This window comes from Ambystoma mexicanum, chromosome 6p (assembly GCF_040938575.1).
Source record: "Ambystoma mexicanum isolate Mex_15411 chromosome 6p, UKY_AmexF1_1, whole genome shotgun sequence".
Lineage (NCBI taxonomy): Eukaryota > Metazoa > Chordata > Amphibia > Caudata > Ambystomatidae > Ambystoma > Ambystoma mexicanum.
In genome coordinates, this window is record NC_090935.1 from 189,085,300 (window position 1) to 189,100,218 (window position 14,919).

Sequence of the window (14,919 nt, forward strand, 5' to 3'; positions counted from 1 at the left end):
AATTATGAGAGCATAATAAATGGGACAGGGTATGCCTCTGGGATCAATAATGCTTTTCCCTGTGTGGCTTCCTCAAACCAGGTCAGAGGAAAACTGGTATCCAATGACAGGAAGAGTGCAATGTGCTGATGTTGCCAAAGCTGTTAAGATTCCAAGCATGTCATCAAATGAGCCTGACCTCCAAGGAGAGAGGATCCCTCAGAGCTCCATTTGGATGGCATCCTACAAATAGACCTTTGCAACAATAGTGTTTGTAAATCGGGGTGAGCACTCCCAGCCATGCTACATTCGCTGTTGAGTGACAGCTTCACTCTGCAGCACCTTATCATTACTGGGTCTTGTTGTGTCAATAGTGTTCATCTGATCTTGCCAACTGCCAACACCTCCACATATGAACTGTTGCCATCCTCAATTTGGCACAAAACCGTATCTCATACCTGATAGGGAACACGGCAGGGTGTATGACGATGGGGCAAACATTACACAGATGATGCCAAAATGGTGACATACATTATTATCGTACATTATCTGATTACTTACCAGTAATCTTTGTTTGTCCTAGTCCTGCTCTTCCTCGTCTCAGCACCAGCCTCCTTGACAGGGACCCCTTTTCTATTTCTTCTTTCTCAATGCCCCTCCCCTATACATGGGAGTATAACTCTCCCTCATCCCAGTATGCCTCAGTTTCCTCCAACTCACCACCAAGATGCCGAGACCCATTCCATCACAAAACAGAGAGAGAGGTAGGTTGCAAGTACTAAAACAAGAAAAACCAGGACTAGGAGTAGTGAAGATTACTGGTAAGTAATGAAGGCATTACCTCCATGTTCCTCTTCCTCAGCTGCCGACCTCCCATTGGGAAGCCTGGAACGTCGCCCCCTAAGCACAAAAGAGAGAGGATCATCATGGTAAGGAGCACAGCTACCCACCAGGGACCCTGCCACCAGGAAGGAACTTTAAAAAACAGAGGCACGAGAGGATGGGGACAGAGTTACACTCCCAGGTACATGGGAGTGGTATAGAGAAAGAAGAAATAGAAAAGGGGTTCCTGTCCTGGAGGCTGGTGCTTCATAAGTAAGTCCTGGATGAGGAAGACGGATACATTTTTCTTCATATAATTAAATGATTTTTTCCAGAAGGGTCCTTAATGCAATGTACACTCATTAAGGGAATTCTGCTAGTATGCATTGGTCTGGGTTTACCTAAACTTTACAGTTCAATCTCCGCTCTCACATCCAAACTGAGTCCGGTGAAGGTCCTCAGAGAATGTGTGGTTCCCTTAATGATATACAAATAGAAAACAATTCAAAAGAAGTTACAAGGTGGCCCTGTAAATTAAAAGTGATGTGCACGCTTTGTGAACACAGACCTATAAAGCTGCACTCATTGCAGTCCGGTGTGTGGGTTTTCATGGGTATGCCGTGATATTTTCGAATTATGAAACCAAGAATGAATTCTGAACGAACCCAAAACATCTAGAAAAAATAACACATTTAAAAAAAATGTACATTTGTGCTTGGGAATGAGAATAGTAGTTTTTGGGGTGGGGTAAAAGTATTAAAAAATAAAAAAGGGGCCTGGGGAGGGGGGAAATCCCCCTAAAACGCCGAAACAAAAATGTGTTGATAGATGTTTTGGGTTCGTTCAAAATTCATTCTTTGTTTTATAATTCGATAAAATCACATGCAACCGTTTTCAGGCACTGTAACACCATCGACTCACATATTAAAGAGAATTGGCAATTAATGGAATATACCGTTTTAACATTAATTACCATATTTACACCAGCCGATTGTCAGGAAATAATATTGCAATCCACCATATGACTGTTAAAAAAGAGAGAAATAGAAATGAAATCTGAACATAGTTGTGTTCATTGTGTGCTGAACTTGTTTTTTTTTTGCGCCTCCCTTCCCGGAGACACAGTTCTGATCACTAATGCATAGTATATGTTTGCTTTGGTATATGGGAGATAGTATGTCTACAGAAGTCATTATTATTCAAGTCTCATTTTAAGAAGAGCATCTTCTGTGCCATTGTACAGGGCTTAATAATGTATGGGATGAACGTCTGAGGCAGCCTCTCTGTGCCCCCAGGACACATCAGAACTAGTCATTATAAGTCACTCTCAGGCAATCCAGACTTCCCATGCAGGCAGGAGAATGGATGGAGGGCGGTACATTGATTTATTCATTTTAAACTTTTATTTGGCACCCTTCTGGGGTAATCCGAGTCTCGTAGTTATGGTAATAGAACTTAAAATTGAACCAGCGGGAAGCAAACACCTCGAATCAATCCGTTTTGTGTTCTATTGAAATGAAGCCCACAGTTACAACACAAGTAGAAGATAATTAGCCAGTCCTTTAAAGTAACACAACATGGATACAAATGGGTTCTGGGTGAAAGAAAGTCTCACATTCACCTCTGGTCCTGGTAAAAATGAAAGTATTGAGCCTTATTTACAAAGTTTTGCAGTGTAGAAAATGGGGAACTGCCGGAGCACCTCTGATTTGCACATAATATCTTATCGGAAGTATAATTTGTAGAGAAAAGATAAGGAGAAAGATCTCCCAAACCTAAAGATGGGAAAGATGTACATGTCAAGGTTTTTTTTATGACTGAAGATGTTGGGGATTTGGAAGGACTGATAGGGAACAAGGCCAAGTGCCGGTAACAATGCATAAAAGCACCTTTCCAGACCGGACAACTCAAAGTCTGCCAGTAGGGGCTCTGATCTACCGACAGGCCTGATCTGCCAGTAGGTCAGAGCCCCTACTGCCTGAATCACCAGCACTGTTACTAACGGTGCCCGTCATTCGGGCAGCCCCATTCCATGGAATGGGGAGTTACCAGCGTCTCTGCTGCCCGTAATATCCTGTTAATACCTGGCGGGCAGAGACGGTATGGTAATTACCCAGAATCCCACCAGAATTACTGTCAGGATAGCAGGGAACTCATGATGAGCCCATCTCCCTCGCTAGTGGGAGAACATGTAGAGTCTAGGACCTACATGGACATACTGTTTTAAGCCTTTAAGCCTTTGCAGTAAAATTCTAGCAGCATAATTTATAATGGTTACCTTTTTCTCGAAAAATATGTCCTTCTAAAACCTGATGTCATAATGCTGTGATGTGGACTGAACATGTAACATGTGCATAAGGTGAACTGAGATGTCCAATTTCATCTTCTCAAGATGCTCCTGAAGAGAAAGATCTCAAGCTTTGTTAACAGGAAAAGAAATCTCCTAAAAGTAGGTAGCAATACACCTGAGCAGTGTATGTGAAGTTAATTAGCTGTCCAGTGGTATGGGAGATCCCACTTGCCTCTGGGTCAATATGAACACCTTTACCTTGGTTCACTAATATAGTAAAGAGGAGTATACCTTGATTACAGACCTATAGGTGTGTTGTTATGTTTCTTAAATCATATTCAAAATACATAGGAGGGATTCCAAGATTCCAAGATGGCGGCCAGCCAGAGGTAGATGTGTCTCATCGACCTGTCACAACTAAGAAGAATGGACTTACCTCTTGCGATGGGGGGCAAAGAAGGGGTACATTTTGGCTTGGACTGTATTCAGTTGAAAATAATTAAAACATTAAATTAAAACAATTACAAAAAATACATAGGAGCAGCATGACTAGCTAATGGAAAACTTATTTGAAAGCACACACATAAGACTACTTGCTAAATAAAAAATCTAATGAGAACCATGTGTAGACATGATGGTACCTGCTCCTTCCAGAACCAATATGCTGCATGATGGTGGCAAGGATACAGAGGTACACATTCATTTCATAAAGAAACGTAAAGCTAACTTGGAGTAGGAGATCTAATCACACTAGTATGCTACTAATACAATTTTAAATATTAAAGAGCACATGATGTTTCACTGCGAAGAAAAGGACAGCAATCAATCATAGTCAGCGTTTTAGCACATTAATAATAATAAAATGCTATGCAGTGTTTAAGTAAGATTCTCCTGGGGAAGACCATGCTCAGGAGAACATCTACATTTGCTGATAATAACTTAACATCCCAAACAGATTCATATTTGGCCACATGGGTATAATTCATTTGAATCAGGATTTGTTTACTAAGAGGTTTGTCATCAACCAAAATATGTCTGTCAGAAACTGATGAAAGGTAACTGTGACAAAATGATTGCTGGAGTAGTCATGCAGGAGTATAGGATGAGCAGTGGTTTCTAAACTCCTACTCGGACCATACTACTACTAAAACAGCAGAGATCCCAATCATAAAGGTTAAACAGCACAACAAGAATGTCCCATCACAGGCTGGGGGCAGAATATAATCTTCAAGTGGGGTATGAACCTACAAGGATGTATCCAAAATAGTATTGCGGCACCAAAATAAAATAAATGTCCAATCAAGATTATTTAAAAGACAAGTCTTCAAATAAACAAAAAGTACAACACACTAGTAAAAACACTTACAGCCTATACTACTATAAGAATACACAAGCTATTTAGCATTTTGGATGCTCCCAGTGGATTGAGCTAGTGTTGAGATGGTCAAGTCACTTGCTCCCAGGTGGGTTTAGTCACTTACCCCCACGTGGGTTGAGATGGTATTGAGACAGTTCGATTTTGTGGTCCTAATAGTTAGAGCTAGCATTGAGACAGGCTCAGTTAGATGCTCCGAACTGGAGCAAGTCAATTGCTGTAAGATGGCTCTAGTCAGAGTCGAGATGGTTTGAGTTGGTTGTTCCAAGGTGGGTTGAATCAGTTGACTAGAAATACATATAAAGGTTTATTGGTAATTATACCTGTATCTGGTCAGTGACCACTCTATCAAACCCGATATATCTTTAGGTTTAGATGTCCTCATTTGGGAATGTACAGTTATTTATACTTTTGATCACAAGAGTGTACTGTTAAGGGTGGTCCATTACTGGAATTAATTTAGATGCCAATGTTCCTGGCTTTGGCAACAATGTATGACTATGTGTCGGTGGCGGACAATGGACAGGTCTTACTACTGGCTGTTGAGTGTCCCTTTCCCATCGCCGCCGGTGTCCAACTTGTAACTTCATTGTTGCAGTCTGCGTCCCAGACGTGAGACCCCAGAGCTTCTCTGGTCCTTGGAGCTTGGCATCATATCAGGTCGGCCTGGTCACATGTTGAGAGACCATGGCCGAAGCAGAATTATGGGGATTTGATTTGTATTTCGGCTCTGAGGAGTGTTTAGCAGTGGCAGGTGTAACCTTGGCGCTGGGAGCGCGGCATGTAGATTGCAACTTTGTGGCCTTGGCTGTGGGGCTCGTGTCAGCATTTGTTCTGCATGATCAGCACCTTGCAGCTCCGTCTGAGGTGCTCTGGGCCTGGGGACTCTGGTTTGCGGCCTACCTTGGCCTAGTCTATAGGTGGCGGCATACAGTCCATAACACGGGGGTCGCGAGGTGCAACTTGGGACCTTATATATTAGTCCATCTACAGGGTGACATGTTCAGGGTTTTTAGTAGCGAAAGCGTCTGCAAGCATATACACAAGCTCTTCTGGCATATTGCGTTTCGGCGGTGCAGAAGTTAGCCTATGTGAAAAATAACAAACATGCATTGTGTGAATGTAAGCGGTCCTCTACGCCATAGCACTGAGTATGTTCTTCGTGTGGGTTGGTGTGTGTCTGATCCAGGTGCTTGATGGCACGTGTGTCCTTGTCCGTTGGCTATGTTGTCATGTCATCTCTAACGATGGCGATACTGGTGGGTGACATCTAATCGAGGTGGTCCATATGGTCAGTATTAACTCCACCCGAGGTCCCACCACATGCTTTGGGTAACGCGCAGCTGGCCTTGGTGTGTGGTGCATGGCTACGGTGGATCTTGACATCCGGGGCAGCAGTCAGAGGGCTGAACTAATCCCGCGGTGGGTGCTTAGGTCATGACGTCATAGGCCATGGTCTGGACAGGGATCGGGGGAAGGGATCGTCCCATTTTCCCTCTTCAGTCCCCCCTGTGGTCGTCTTGTCGACCACAAAATTATCCACTCTTTTATCTCCTCTTACTTGCCATACCTTTGTTTTTCCTGCCAGGTGTCCATATTGGTCCACGTGATCTTCAAATGACCAGTACATGTATACGCATCCACCACCGGGCTTGCAATAAATCCATTTTCCAACATAGCTCTTCGGGTTTCGTGGATTTTCAACTTTTATCGATGGCGGTTACAAGTCTGCTTCCACTATCTTTTCCCGCAGCCGCTCGTGTTCCTTTATTATTATATCTGCATGCTTGTCGTCTTCAGCGGGCATTAGCACATGCATGCCTATCATTTCCCCGGCAGTACACTTCGACCTTGCCACTCATAATTTTATCCCCATCAGTGAAGCCATTCCAAGGATCATGCATCCTGCCACAACCTTGAGGCCATCCGACTGCCATGATGGAATCCATGACCAGAGGTATGAAAACCAGCTACCATCCTTCTTCACCCCCTTTTCTTCCTCTTCCATTTGGCATGCATCTTGGCCAGCTGTGATACTGCTGTGGATAACGTGCCGTTGTCCTCGTCGTTTGCAGGAATGAACATGAAACAGGAACTTCCAATTTTTGTGCAAACACCTCCTTCCATTGCTGTCAGAAGGTCTAGCACATACCTGTTATGTAGGGCCACCATCCTTATTGCTCTTAGTTCTTCTTTAATTACGTTAAATCTGTTAACGGTGGAGTAAATCATCATCATTAGCTCCTATCTTGTTGTCTGTAGCCATTTTGCATTCGCATACGCCTGCACTCCTGGATATATCACAGAGGAAAAGAACATTGCTGCTCTGCTAAATAGTCTGTGTGCTGGTGGGATCTCACTCAGTGTTGTTTCTGATCTTCCCCACAGGTAATTCCAGTTAGTGGTTCTCCTTGTCTTTTTACTCTGGATACTTTCTTCTCTGAATTAATGTCACGCCTTGCAGCGCTTCCTGCTTTATCCAGGGACCTTCTCTTCCGTTTGTTTCCTTCGTCCATCTTAGGGAAATTCTCCAGGTTGATGTGTTTTTGTGGCCCTACCAGGGAAGGTACGTTGACGTGTACCATGGTACATAACCCATTCCATGATGGTGGTAGGCTGTTATAAGCTTTTGTTCCGCAGGCCCAATAGTGGTCCATCAGTACGGCTGTTCCTGCTTCCCCCTCAGGAATCTTTATTGTTCTTTTACATCCTTTGTTCACTCCAGCGTCAACCTCACCATCGTGCTGGTAACATAGTGCAGTTGCTGCAACGGGTATTAACATTATTGGTTCCTCTTCTATGTCCAACCAAGTTAGCAGTGCTGCACTCTTTGCCCATTCCTTGTAGCATATGTCATTTTCCTCTTGTACTGTCATAACTGATGATTTTGCAAATTTCACTACCTTGCTTCCTACTACTCCATTCACCCATCCGTTCTTCGTATATACTTTGCCATATACTAGGATCAGTGGTCTCTCCCAGCACCCTGGTTCACCTCCAACCTCTTCTGCGTTCCATTTGCATGGCAGGTAGATCAATGTGACCTCTTTTGTGTCTCCTTTGTCGGGTCCGTCAGTTATGCATTGAAGTCCTTCAGTCAGCTGCCAATAATTGTCATACATTAGCAGTGTTTTGATGAAGTTGTCTTTGTAGGGGTATGTTGACCTTGACTTCCATCTTAGTGTTGCCTGTTTACCTTGAAATCGCCCTCGTGTTTGAAATAATGCTAAATATAGAAGGCATTCTGCTGTTGCTCCTGGTACTTCAGTAGCCACTAATGTTCTTGAGGCACCCATGGCGTATGGGATCAACGAGCACACATAGCAATTGTCCTTTGTCGTGTCCTTACCAATTTTGAACATGTGTTTACATCACATGTTGTTGGAGACGTGTGCGGATTCTGTAAGATATGTGTCCCCCCCATGTACATCTATAGAAACACTATGTTTACCTCTTTTTACGTTGGGTCCCGTGTTACTTGTACCACCTGACACAGTTCTCCTTGCAGCCGTGGTAGGGGAAATGTTAGTAGTGGGAGTTGCAGTCGCGTGAAAAGCATAGTATGACTGCCAGACAGCAGCAGTTATCAGACCAGTGGTGAAAAATATCCCCAACATCTTTATTACAGTTGCTATTACAACTGGCATTTTTATCTTACCCATGCTGCCGTCCTGCTGCTACTTTACTTTAGATGATATAGGTGCCCGTCTGAAAATCTCAAAAAATGTGCGTTATTTCCGTTAGTGTTTGTTATTCAAGCCCTGCGTATCAAGTGGTCATTCAATGCCCAGGCGAAAATCTCTTCCCACGCCTTCCTTAGCGTCCTATCTCTCAAGGCAGGTAATGCTGCATAGAGGTGTGGAAATGATCATACTATTAGCATGAGAAACACATTATAATAGATGTGTATTCTCCTGGGCCTTAAGTACTTTGGCCTTTTTATAATGTATACAAATTGGTGTGACAGTGCTTCTGGGATATCGTCTGTGGGTAGCATTTGCCCCTGGGCAGTGGCGTATGTTCTTTACATACAACAATAAGAATGCGCAATACCTGCATGTGCGAGACAAAAGAGAAGAGAGCATGCACATGTTTACACAGTGTGGTGTATATTACAGATCTTTCCGATAATGTTCTTCTTTTGCTATTGGCGGGTGCTTTTTAATCAAGCTAATAGTTCCAGTTTCTATTGGCAGTTTCGTAACGATAATAATGTTATTATTCTGGTGTGTGGGCGTACTTTTTCTGCAACCTCATAATGATGGGGTTGGCTATGGGTCGTTGGTCGTTTGTGTCTTTTGGGGTATCTGGCGCTTGTGCTTTATTGTTGTTGTTAGTTGTTGCTGAAGCATTGGCCCTGTCGCTGTAGGGATGGGGGCAGGTTTGTGCTTTGTAGGGCTTGATGTCGTGGATGTGTGTCCAAACGTCCTTATCGGACAATTTGACGGCCCTAGGGGCCACTTTCTGGTCTGTGTGGGGCCCCGTAAATCTAGGGGTGTTCCACTTTCTCCAATAGTTTTTAAGGAGTACCGTGTCTCCTTCTTTCACTGCCCAGTGTCCAGTCAGCTCTTGTTCCTTGTTGGTTGCTGTTTCCCGTTGGTTGTTCTCTGACCCGCCCTGTGTCCGTTGAATCTGTTGAGAGATAAAAGCGTTACTAGTAACCATGGAAGAGACATAGGGCCTCATCACGACTTTGGCGGTAACCCTTAAATCCGGCGGTAGCGCTATTACCGCTGGATTTAAGGGTCTGCCAAAGCAGGACTTCGGCGGATTTCTCCCCAGCTCTGAGCTAGGGGGAAATCCGCCGAAAATTCGCGCTATTACCGCCGGCGGGAAATCCGCCGGCGGTATTAGCGCGAAATTTCCCCATTGAGCCCAATGGGGAATGGGGCATTCCCGAATGGGCTCAATGGGGAATGGGGATTGACATTACCGCCGAACTCGTGATCCGGCGCTATTAGCGCCGGGGAGTTCGGTGGTAGGGCTAATACCGCCCGCGCTAATAGCGTTACCGCTACCGCCCAAGTCGTGATGAGGCCCATACTCATGCATTTCTTCACCGAAACGCATTGCCCTTGATGGTGGTGTGAGGGGAAGGTGCATTTGCCGTCCGTTCACCACCTCATGTGGTGTGAGGTGGTGGTCTGAACCTGGTTTATTCTTCAATACAAACAAGGCCAGTGGAAGGCAATAGAGCCAGCTCCTTTTGGTTGTTTGTTGGGTTTTTGATATCGCTTCTTTCAGGAGGCCATTGAGGCGTTCACATGCCAGTGGCTTGTGGGTGATATGCACAGGCAAACTCATGCTTGATCCCCAGAAGTGCAGTTACGTGCTGGAATAATTAATTGGCAAAGTGGGGACCATTGTCTAACCTCAGTACTTCGCAAACCCCCCCACCTCGGGAAGACCTTCCTTACTAAAAATGTAGCTGCTCTAAATGCATCTGCATGAGAGCATGGGCCGTCCTCAATCCACCTTGAAAATGGGCATACTACTACAATCATGTATCTGTATCTTTGACATACGTTGATCATGTCGACGTAGTCAATGTATAGGTGCAAAAAGGGTCCTTCAGACTGGGGTATTGTACCTTTGATCACTTGCAGCGTGTGACCGGCCGTAAATTGTTGACATGTGAGGAAATTGCTAATGAAATTTGCAACATGTGAGGTTAGCTCGGGGCAGAACCATGATTCTTTTATTTGTGCTGCAATTAGTTCTTTCCCTGTATGAGTGGGGTGGTGTAGTTGGGCAAGAGCTGTTTTCAGTAGGGCCGGGGGCATCACAACTTTCCCTGTATTATTCTGTCGCCATAGTGCATCTGTGGGGGACATGGTACATCCTCTTTTAACCCACAGTTCCTTTTCTGCCATTGGAGCTGCTACCTGCAGTTCCATAATCTGTGTCTCTGGGATGTGGGTGTACCCATCCTTCATTGTCATCTGTCTTACCCTCCCCTTATCTTTTTGTTTTTCTTGGAGCTCCCATGTCTCGCCAAAGTATGCAGCATATTTTGCATGTGCATCTGCTGTTTCATTAGCTCTTGATTTTGGATCTTCCCCATTCGTGTGTGCCTGACACTTCACCAGGGCTACCTCTGCTGGGTATGTTATTACTTCTATTAGTTTACCCAGGAGGAGAGCATGTTTCACTGGAGTACCGTCTGCTCTCCTAAATCCACTTCTGAGCAACTTTTTTAATCCTGAATGTACTGTTGAGGTGACATATGCGCTATCAGAGTATATTGGTACTCTTTTCCCGTTGCTTTCTTGTAAAGCTATGATCAGTGCCACCAACTCTGCTGCTTGTGGTGCTGAGTATTGTTGGGGTAATCTAACACATTTGACTGGAACGTATGTCCAATCCTCCCTCAATCGCTCTACAGCTGCTCCGGTCCTCCTCACACCATCACTTTGGACAATTGTCGATGACCCATCAATGTATAACACCTCACCACCCTCTAGTGCATTTTCTTCTACTTTTCTAGTGGATGAGAAAAATTCAATTACACGTGTACAGTCGTGTACATAGTCTCCTTCGGCCACTTCCTCTGCTATGAACTGCACTTGGTTGACATTGCTACACCTTACTATTTTCAATTCAGGTCTAGAGAGAATAATCTCATACCCTGTTGCTCTCTGAGTAGTCAGTGTGGATTTTGGTTTGTTTAATATCGTGAAGAGGGCGTGTTCCACGTATAGTGTGATGGAGCATCCCATAGTAATGGATGATGATTTTTCTACTGCAAAAGCTACTGCAGCCAAGTGTTGTTCGCACGAAAAGTGTCCCATCATTACTGGATCCAAATGGCCACTGTAAAATGATATTGGTTTGTGTCCCATACTTGTCTTTTGTGTTAGCACTGCCTTCATTACTACATCATCACAATATGAGAATATGTAGTACTCATCATCATAATTAGGGGTACCCAGAACTGGTGCCGTTGAAATGGTCTCTTTTAGTTCAGTACATGCATCAGTCATTTCTCTTGGCCATCCAAACTTCCTTGACCCCCTTTGTGCCTCTTTGAGAGCCTCTAATAGGGGTCCTATGTATGTGCTGTAGTCAAAACCCATGCTCTGCAATAGTTGCATAGGCCAAGAAATTGTTGCAGTTCCCTTATCATTTGTGGCTGTGGTGTGTTCTTTACTGTTTGCGCCCTTTGTGGTGCAATGTTCCATCCTTTTTGTGAATGGTCTGCCCGAAGTATAGTACTTGCTTCTGACAGTACTGCAGTTTTTCCTTGTCAACCTTGTATCCTTTCTCAGCCAGTACTGTGAGCATCTTTACAGAGTCCCTCCTGCACTTTTCCTCAGTGGTGCTGCAGATGATGATATCATCCACATACTGCAGCACAGTGCTCTCCAGGTTGATGTTCCCTAGGTCCATGTGTATTACTCTGTTAAAGATGGATAGTGACTTGCAATAACCTTGGGTTAGCTTAGTGTGTTTCCATTTTGTGTTGCGGTATGTGAAACGTGTTAAATCCTGTGAGTCAGGGTGCAGTGGTATTGAGAATAAAACATTTTTGAGGTCGATCATGGTGAACCGTGATGCCTCTGCTGGTATTCCGCACAGTATTGTGCCTGGGTTAGCTGATATCGGGTACTCTGCCTAAACAATGTGGTTAAGAGGTCTTAAATCTTGTATGAAACACCAAGACCCTCCCTTCGCCTCCCACCACTTCTTCCTTTGTCATGTTTCCCTCCTGCCTGGTACTTACACCGCTCCCCTTCTGAGTGTATCCTACCTCCTCCTTATCTACCTTCTTTATCACCTGCTCTTCTTCTCCTGTTACGATCCCGCGAAGTTTCAATAACTCCTGTGCTGCTATCCACTTGTCTGGTCCTATACTTGCCAAATCTATTTTGGTCTGTTTTATGCTACCAGAGCTCCCATGTGCCTGTTTGGTGTCTACTGTACTCCCTGTACTCAACTCTTTTTGGTAGTGATCTTCTTTTGCGTACGGAGGTGGGCTGTATGCAGGGTTTGAGTATCCCTCAGCGGCTGTTAACTGGGGTCGTGCTGCTTCTCTCAATTCTCTCATTAGGTACAAACCCTCAGTCTCTTTCTTTACCTCCTTTATTGGGTATGACCCCTCTGCCTCCTCCTTGCTCTCATTGGTGCTCTGTGCTGCATCGTTGGAAGGAGGAGGAGGAGGAGCCGTGGGCACACTACAACCTTCCCCCTCGCACACCTCCTCTTTCTTTACCTCCTGCATGCTCATCATCCCCGGGCTATACCCCTGAAACATTCTCCAGAGGTTGAAAACAGTGGATGCCAATTTCTTCCCCGTGTATGTGTTGTGTAGATACGTTAACAGTGAATGTTGTGCTTCCATTCTAAAACTACTGTTGGGTGGCCACGGTATCCTTATCCTCTCGTCTATCCCTTTGATTCATTCAATACTGTATTCTACTATTTTGTCTCTGTGCTGTGGCAGGGTTGCGCAGATGTGCAGGAGTGGTGTTGTTAATGTGTGGAACCCATTGTCGGCTCCTAACCCATAATACAATGACATTTTCGAATATACAGATTTATATACCACCGTTACATGGCCCCGTAATTTGGGGACTTCCGACTTTCCGCTACAAGGAAAAGCAATATTGTTATAACAGTACTTTCGTGCTGGCCACCACTGCTCTCCTGTTTTTCACAATTTCACAATGCTAACGCTCCCTTCACACCCCTCCTTTCAGAGCCCCACCTTCTCAGCGTGGACGCTACTCGGCGCGCCTGCAGTATTCTTCTAAACCCTCCTCCTTTCTTTCTGTCCCCACTGACTGTGCAGTGTATGCCTGTCTCCTCCCCCTCCCACTGATCACACCACTGCTCGGTGCGACCCCCTTTGGTTCTCTGTGCGCGTCCTCCTGTCCCCCTTCGCCCCTCCTTAGCCATGTGCCGTTGCTCCAATTACACTGAAGAAGACTGCGGTGTCCTATTCAAGCCCTCTGGGTGATGTCACCATCTAGTACAATGTGTTACCGGTACATACAGTTGCAACATAAAATGAGTGCCAATTTTGACAATATTATTTTGTCACAATCCCCACAGCTGTCTTCCCACCGTGCCTTCAGTGGAGTATTCATTAATCACTTTCGGTATTATAATTGTGCTGCACCCGCTGCATTGCCTCGCGTGTGATATGTCCCCTCCCCAGGTAGCTTAACCAGCCAACTATCTTCCGTACTGAGAAACAATCTAGCTACCTCTTGCGGGAATACGTCATCTATTCACTGAGCTAAAACACTAAATTAATAGGAATCCTCATCTATTCATCGACCTACAACGTCAACTCATAGGAATGCCACACCCCCAGTACAGGTGTCCACGATCTAGACCAATGAGCGCGATTTGCCAGTCAACACGTAGGAGCTCAACGCCCCACCCAGCACGCTCCGTAACACCAGAAGGGACGGCCTTCATTCTGTTCCCCACTACATCTTATACATCGATCGCCGCTAAATTACCAAAATCTTTTCTCGACACACTGTAAAACCACCCACCACCCTGTTCACAATTCTTCCCGCCACCTGCACAATATTACACTGCTGGTTGTGTGTGCCATACTCACATCGGGCTCTCGCCTGCCGGTGACGCTCGGCTGTGGGCACCTCTACCTAGCAGCTCGCTGCCTCCCCTCGTCTGGACCACCTCTGGACACTCGCCAACCATCGGTGGGAAATTTCTGAAGTCGGCTCCCGATGGCCAATCTCTTGATTGCACTGTCCGTTCGTCTCGCAGTTCCACAATGGTCCTGCAGTCCTCCAAAGGGGGCAACGGCATAGGAGGGCGTGTTGCCCGGCCACCTTGATGCAAATGGTCTCGCTGTGGTCTATCTCACATCTATCTCAGCAGTGCCTCCAACTTGTCGGGGTGATTTCCTGGGGGTCGGCAGGGCTGTCCGTGGACCTCTGGGGTTGGTGAGGCCCCAACTCCTCCCGCGTCCCAAAGGAGTATGAGGCACACACAAGAGCAAATAGTTAGTGCTGTTTATTGCACAAAACAGACAGGGACAGGTTCTCGGAACATAGGTACCAAAAGAACATCTCAGCGGTGATGGGCTTGCAGGCCCTTTCTCTAATCGGATGAAGCTACTACGTGCATCACCTGGGAAAAATAGCCCCTAAACCTAATGCTACTCCGGGTTGGATCTCCGAGTGTTAGGGTCAGTATGGATCAGTATAGGGTAAAATATTAGTGGTGGAGAAGAGGTCGGGTGGTACGCTTGGGTCGTCTCTAAAAATGGCTACATAGAAAGTGTTACATGAAAAAAGTTAGTGATTGGTTGAATTATAGTATCGTCAGTGGTTAGCTCTATTCTGATTGGTACATCCGCGAGCCCCAAGCCTGGGACTATCGCCATTCTCAGTTCGCGATGTACCTGGCTTTGGCAACAATGTATGACTATGTGTCAGTGGGAGACAATGAACAGTCCTTAATATTGGCTGTT